General features: G+C 50.3%; 1 protein-coding gene across 3 annotated transcripts in view; it reads left to right on the plus strand.

Annotated features, from left to right (window-relative positions):
• LOC122371743 (SH3 domain-containing kinase-binding protein 1-like) overlaps positions 1–8,094 on the plus strand; it is a 101,958-nt gene that overhangs the window by 2,879 nt on the left and 90,985 nt on the right. The gene's annotated exons all lie outside the window — the stretch shown is intronic.

The raw sequence follows: 8,094 nt of genomic DNA on the forward strand, positions 1-8,094 counted from the left end.
CCATCCAAGCATACCTTTGGAACCTAAAGGTATGCTCCACTGCATTTTTTTCGTGACCAAAGTCTTACAACTTTCCCACGAGTAAAAACAAGCCAATTTATTTCGATATTCACGGCATTTACTGAGACACATTTACACGTTTACCAACTTCAATACAGTTTTCGGCTTTACCATATGGTGGAGTATCTCTTTAGTATTGGCACGAGCGTTCGGAAAATGTTGGTATATGTTCTAGTAATCTTGGTATATGCTTTCGGCCCGCTCAGACTGTAATGCTTTAGGTATCTGGGAATATATATTCCCGACCGGGGCTGGGAAAATGCGTTTTATTCACCGAGGTTTTTGTGCGGAGGACCGAGTGCCGGTAGGCACGAGGTCCGTAGCAAAAAACCGAGGTGAATAAAACTGCATTTTCACAGCCCAAGGTTGGGAAGAGATTTACCACATGCCGTACCGGCGCAACAGTTTAATATCATATTCATTTGATATTTTACACTTTAATCTTCATATTGTGTTAATAATATATTAATACTATGCACTGGCGGATCCAGGGGGGGGCCACGGGGGCCATGGCCCCCCCCCCAAAGGCCTAAAGTGGCCTGTTTGGCCCCCCCCCCAAAACGTCAGAAAAATTTCTAAGAAAATATACCTTGATGGAGGTTTTTAGCCACTTGGTGAAGTAAAGTTTCCACAGCATAATATGGAAGCAATATGGTAGCAGTGAGGGTCAGTCAAAAGTTGCGCGAGCGGAGTCGACCTTCAAAAAAAGACTGTTGTTGGCACGTGTTTATGGCGCGGCAGCTGGTAGTTGGCGGTGTTTCGCGTGGTGTGGCATCACTGGCGGATCCGGGGGGGGGGGGGGGGTAGCACGGGAGCCTGAGGTGCCCCTGACAGGCCCGTGGTGCCCTTGCTAGGCCTGTGGTGCCCCTGGACCCTGGCAGGCCTGTGGTGCCTCTGGCGGGCCTAGGGTGCCCCTGCTAGGCTGCTGATGCCCCTGGGACCTGACAGGACTGTGGTGCCCCTGACAAGCCTTAAGTGCCCCCAACAGGCCCGTGATGCCCCCGACAGGCCCAAGGTGCCCCTGCGGCCTGTGTGATGCCGTGATGCCTGCGAGGCCGGTGGTGCCCCTGCGAGGCTGGTGGTGCCACTGCGAGGCCGGTGGGGCCCCTGACAAGCCCATGGTGCCCCTGCGAGGCCGGTGGTGCCCCTGCTAGACCGGTGGTACCCCTGGCAGGCCTGTGGTGCCCCTGCTAGGCCGCTGGTGCCCCTGGGCCCTGACAGGACTGTGATGCCCCTGACAGGCCCAAGGTGCCCCTGTAAGGCCGGTGGTGCCCCTGTAAGGCCTGTGGTATCCCTACTAGGTCTCTGGTGCCCCTTTGACAGGCCCATGGTGCCCCTGCGAGGCCGGCGGCGCCCCTGGCAGGTCTCTGGTGTCCCTGACAGACCTGGGGTGCCCCTGACAAGCCTGTGGGGCCCCTCACAGGCCCGTGGTGCCCTTGCTACTTGCTAGGCCTGTGGTGCCCCTGGCGGGCTGGTGGTGCCCCTGCTAGGCCGGTGGTGCCCCTGACACGCCTGTGGTGCCCCCGGGCACCAAGGGGGGTCATGACCCATGTGGCCCCCCTTGGATCTGCCACTGATACATAATATATTGATTTGTAAAGGCGTTATGGCTTATGCAATATGCAATTGCAGGCACTTGGTATGCCTCACTTATCCCTTATTGGGGGCTCTGGCGGGCTCCTGAGGGCCCACGTCTATCTCCGGGAGCCCTTGACAGGCTCCTTTGGGTCCTTTCAGTCCACTATAGCATAAGAGGTCTCCATGCGAGTCCTATACATCTGAGGGCGTACCCTGACGTCTGAGGTACCCAACTGCAGCTCCAATGGTCTCTTACACTGGCGGATCCAGGGAGGGGGCATTTAGGGCCATGCCACCTTCCCAGAGGTCTAAAGTGGCCCGTTTGCCCCCTCCCCCAAACGATAATGAAACATAGTTCAATCAGTGCGTGGCCTAGGAGCCGAGTTAGACAGGGGGTGTTTTACCACCTCCCGGCCCGCAAAGGGACCCAAGCACTGACTCGAAGCGGGTTAACTGGTCGACAAAAGCAATGGTAAGTGCTTACAAAGTAATATAAAGGCATGGGTCGGGTGGGCTACCATTTATATATTTTTCTTTCTAGTTAAAAAAAAATCATAGTGTCGGGGCTGTGACGAAAAATAAGTGGCCTAAATCCGATGAGAAAACAGGATTTGGGGGTACCCTAGGTTTGGCTCCAGCATGAGTTGGCCCCCCCCCCCCAAAACGCAAGCCTGGATCCGCCAGTGATACTATGTTCATATTTATAGTCACCGTGATTATTTGTTTGTGTTTTTCATTATTAGGCTGCGTTGAGTATGAAAGATGAAATTCCTACTTCCCCTTATTTAGGGTTTGAAAAGGCTGAGGATGAAGATGGTGAAACGCCAGAAGTTAGAATAAAGATATGGAGTCCAGCAGGAGTGAGGAAACCGTGAGGAAAACTAAAAGTTGGGTGAAACGCTGAATCAAACGCGTCTTGGATCCCAGCTGGAACAATATTAAATGTTTCATTGTGGCAGTAAAGATGCTTCACGCATTTAAATTGTTCGTTTTTTTTTTGCGTGCATTATGTAGAAATAATGATTATTCCGACCATGTTCTGCAGCAATAAATACATTATACATGCATTGGAACGATAACCTTGTTTAGTTGAATTACGTTGACAGCAAAAGTATGTAAACACGCAGTCACTTACTTTTGCTATTGCTGTTAGTGAACACACAATCCGTAAATATCTTCTTTGAAATTGGTTCTTCCGCTCAGAATATTCAGTAAAACTTTGTCTGGGAAAATCAAAAAGCCCTAGGGCCGAATCGTTTCCCAAATACCTTCAACATTAGCCGAGGCGGGCCGAAGCCATTTCCCAAATGCACGTGCTAATGTTAAAGGGATATCTCGGCATGTGGTAAACAGTTTTGGCCCGTGGTCATTTTTCGTATACCAGCAGATTGTTTTGAGCTTGGTTTTGAGGTCATTGACCCGTCTTTCAACATTGCTTACAAAGCTCATTTCTAGCTATGCTTCTTTTATCTTTGCGTTGCCCAGAAGACGCGATAACTTTGGTGGGCCATGTGGCGATTCTATCCGTAGGTACGAAACGCAAATAAACGCCAATAATCAAATTTTTATTCAGGTAGGTACACGTCATTTTGGACTAGTCGACAGGGCAGTGTTGACAGCTCCGGGTGTTACCGTGCCGTGCTTCTTACTTCATTTTGATGTTCACGATTCCACGGTTAGGTACTGATGTTGAACACGATATAAGGGGAGCTGGAAACTGATATTTCGAAGTAAGGATTCAACTTCTTCACGTATTGTTCACTTTTTTCTTAGCGTTTCCCTACTTTTTATTTTTTAATAACAAAACTCAATGCAATATTAATTGTCATCACCAAAGCCAAATCCTAAGAAACTGGTGAGAAGCGTGGTTTTGAGAAGGCTCATTTTGCAACTACGTGCACCATATGGTAAAATAAATACCACACTTAGGCCGGAATGATTTCTTGAGGACCTCGGTCGTTGTTGATATTCCGCCCGAGGCCGAAGGCCGAGGGTGGAAAATCAAACAACGACCTCTGTCCTCAAGAAATCATTTACCGGCCCCGTGTGGTATTATATAATACTGAACGAGGCCGGTGTAAATAAATTTTCAAGACCGAGGTCCTTACTGAATTTTTGAACGAGGCCGAAGGCCGAGTTCAAAAATCAGTAAGGACTGAGGTCTTGAAAATTTATCACCGGCCGAGTTTGGTATGTATTTTACTGTATGCCAACGATAAAATAATTGTCTAGACCGAAGCTCTTAGCCGTTTTTTGAACGAGGCCATACCAAAATGTTGACTTGGTAATTCGTTTTTGACCGTGGTCAATTTGCTTACACCAGTTATTACCACACCCCTCTGGCTAATGTATTTGAATAGGCCAGGCATACAGTAATTTATATTTCTGTATGCCTGGCCTATTCAAATACATTAGCCTGAGGGGTGTGGTAATAACTGGTGTAAGCAAAGTGACCACGGTCAAAAATGCATTACCAAGTCAACATTTTGGGATGGCCTCGTTCAAAAAACCGCTAAGAGCTTCGGTCTAGACAATTGTTTTATCATTGGCATACAGTAAAATACATACCAAACTCGGCCGGTGATAACTTGTCAAGACCTCAGTCCTTACTGATTTTTGAACTCGGCCTTCGGCCTCGTTCAAAAATTCAGTTAGGAATGGACCTCGGTCTTGAAAATTTATTTACACCGGCCTCGTTCAGTATTATATATTACCTATCATTTATTAAATGGCGTGAATTGTGAAAAAAGGTAGGCATAACGCTTCGTAACTGAAAGGATGGGGTAATTGGGTACCTGTTGCCGTTTTAGCCTTTTTGTTCATCCCATTCGGCATTGCTTTTTTAACATTAGGTCGACCGTCGAACCCAGTCGTTCCAGCATTGGTGAAGACCCTCACCTGCATTGCTCAAGATTGGTGAAGGATCCTTCACCAATCTAAAACTTTGGTGAAAGGTATCCTTCACCAAAGAGATACGTTGCTACACCTATGGTCCGGCGATTACATAAGATAGCTTGCAGCTCCTTTATTCAGCAACCGCGTCGACTTTAATCTCTCAGAGATATATGTACATGTGCAGGCCCTTGTTCTTTTCCGGGTGCTGCCAAAAACTTGTATCCGTGCCTATACAAATTACATGGCTGAATGAATGCCTTGAAATGCACCAGGTCAGCCACTATCTCGTTATCTGAGCCTGAATACATGATGATCCCGCGTCTATATAGTACAGTCGCGGTTTTAAATAAACGCTTCCAGCGTATATACAGAGGAACGTCATTCAGATCACGTGCCTGTCTGCGATGTTCGGTACATGACCGGGGCGGCGTGGCGCGGCGAGGAACGCAAACACCCTTAGCGGAGGCATGACTCCAATTCGTCGTAGTTGGCTTAAAACTTGTCAATCTCCCCAAATTCCCTATTTTATAATACACTCGGCGAGCTTAAAGGTAGTGTGCCAGCTTTCTTGGACCGTATGGAGTTAATGGCCCAGATAAGGAGAACCGGATTTTTAGAACTTATCCATACCTTCAAAACTCATGGAAACGTCTTAAATTCTTCAAATTTTGAGTACCCCAGTGCGAAATTCGCCCCGACGGGTTGTCGGTCGTACCCCAACCACATTTCACACCACTATGAACAATAAATGCACACACTGAAATCGCTATTACCGATATGCTCATCCAATCAAGTCTCGATAAACCCGTTCATCATCATCTCCTGCGGTTTCGAACACGCCTGTTAGGTGGCTTCTGATGCTCGTCGAGGTCGGAATTTCCAAATACGCGTGGTGCGTCGGGCCGCGCGCTCTGACTTCGGCCAAGAAAAATGCGTCAGCTGATCATTGTCATTTCTGCCACTTGCGTGTGGTGAAATGGGGTCATAACTTATAAGACGGCTTTTTCATATCAATTATTTTACATAAAATCATATTTCAAACCATAAATAATGTTCGACAGCCAAATAAAAGAAACAATACCAATACGGGCTTACAGTTTAAGGCGCGACATTGTGTTGTCTACGATTAGACAGCTGATAACTCATTCCCGTACGTCGTATGGTCGTAACACTATATTGACCTTTGCTTATTGTCACAAGTGCGCCGCATTCGCGATTGTTGCCCGACGCCTGTTTGCAGGTGAGCCCACTACAGTTGTTATACATATCTAAAAACCGAAAAACTTTTAGGCGAAAAAGGCACTATTCCAGGCCCATTTTTGATTTTTTTTGCGATATTAGGTAAAAACAGAAGCTTCTTATCCTAGGAAAAATAAAATGGGAAATATTTCAAAGGTGGCACACTACCTTTAAATGCAGTGGAGATCCACAATGGGAGCCTTTGCCTTTCGCGACAGGGATATGATGTCCTTTCTCACTCCTATCGGCATCGCGTGGCCAACATGAAGATACTGCCTTGTATCCGTGCCTTGAAGGTAATGAAAGTACTCATGGTACTTTTGAAGAAATGAAAGAAATTATTAAACATCAGTTCACCGAGCTCTCCAGGCACCCACTGGATGAGAGTGCCGCCTCTCACTGAGTGTCTCAGCGTGTATCACTGAGGGACTGTCAGAGGCTACCAGCGTGTCTCACTGAGGGACAGTCAGAAACTCTCATCGTGTCTCACTGAGGGACAGTCAGAAACTCTCACCGTGTCTCACTCTGTCTCGAACTTACCCAGCGCGGCTGGTCGGGCGGCTGCTCCCCGGCCGGTCTCTCCCCGGCGTCACTGGCCCTCTGACTGTCGGCGTCACTGGTGACCCGACCGCTGACTGTCGGGGCGGCCGGACCGAGCCGCCGACGACCGGCGCACACCGGGCTGTCGGGCGGCTGCAGCAGCTGCTCCAGGCCCGGGCTGCGGCGGCACTCGTCCTCCCAGGCGGTCGCCTGCTCGAGCCAGTACTCTGGCCGCGGTGATCCGGCCGCCACAGCCGCCAGGTACTCCTCCTCAGCCTCGACCAGACGGTGGTAGCCGCGCGCGGTGCGTGGCCGCGGCGGCGGGCTGCGGCCTCCCTCGGCCATCCTGCAGGTGACGGGTCCCACCGGCCGACAACAGACGGTCGCTCGGCGGACCGGAGACGCGGCGAGAGACGCACGCGGGGGACGTCCCGCCACAATCGCGCGCTGCTGCCGACTGATGAGCCGGCGCGGCGGCCGGCGGGCCGGCGTCCCCGCCGCCGCGGGGGCAATCCGCACCGGCCGCGGTGGGACAAACACCATCCCGTGCCCCCCTCTGTAGGTACCCCGTGACTGCAGACCCAGGGACGGACCCGTCCCTCGAGATTACCCCTGGCTCCAGCGGGGAGGCCTCCTACCCGTCCCTCGAGATTACCCCTGGCTCCGGCGGGGAGGCCTCCCACCCGTCCCTCGAGATTACCCCTGGCTCCGGCGGGGAGGCCTCCTACCCGTCCCTCGAGATTACCCCTGGCTCCGGCGGGGAGGCCTCCTACCCGTCCCTCGAGATTACCCCTGGCTCCGGCGGGGAGGCCTCCCACCCGTCCCTCGAGATTACCCCTGGCTCCGGCGGGGAGGCCTCCCGGCGCCGGCGACGCATTGGAATCTACGTAGTACCCGCGTATAGCGTACGCGGTGGCGGCGGTAGTTCACTCGTACCGCTGTCCGTAGCTGGATTTTAGCTGACAGATGGTTTGATTGATTGGATTACACTCAATGCAAATTGCCGAGACTGTGCGGTGTAACTGAAGTCAAGTCATTGTCGGTATCAGCCCTCGGATTGACAGTTAATTACATCCAGCTGTGGGGACAGGGACGGCTGGTGGGCGTCAGGCCCATCCGAGACCTCTCGAATTACGATCGTCTCGGTTTCGGGGATTTGACATGTCGCCGCAGCGGCTGTAGGTATACGGTGCCGGAAGCCGTCCCATTGACTCGGCGTGCTGCGCCTCTGGTCCCGTGACACACGATACCTCTTCTGATTAGCTATCACGTTGCCTATCGAACGTTTCTCTATGCTTATGTCACGTCAATTTATACCGGTAAAGTTTTCACCGCGACTGTCAGAATAGATCGCTTTTATGCTGGAACCCATACCTTATAGCCAGTGTTCTTAGTTTTTCATTATTTATTTACTTTTGTTGTTTTACTGCCTCATTGAATTCCGCATATGGCGAAGTATTTTCCAATTGTTCCCGACATTTTTCTGGGCAATATGTCCGTCTCGCTTAGTATTGATAGCGCGTTGAGCGTTCTATCCTCTACGGTTTGTCCTTTGAAGCATGTTGCGGTGAGCACTGAGCAAACTGCATTGTCGGGAAAAGGACGGGTATGTGGCATTCCTGCACCAAAATTACGTGACATTGCTCCCCAAAATGTCATTATACCCAACTTTCAGGATCACTGAGCAGGAATGACTGAATTAAATCATGGCTGTAAAATGTTGCATATTAATTTAAAAGGGTACTTAAATACATTATATTGTAATACTACGGGTGGACTTCG

Source organism: Amphibalanus amphitrite, unplaced genomic scaffold (assembly GCF_019059575.1).
Source record: "Amphibalanus amphitrite isolate SeventyFive unplaced genomic scaffold, NRLGWU_Aamphi_draft 001275F_arrow, whole genome shotgun sequence".
NCBI lineage: Eukaryota > Metazoa > Arthropoda > Thecostraca > Balanomorpha > Balanidae > Amphibalanus > Amphibalanus amphitrite.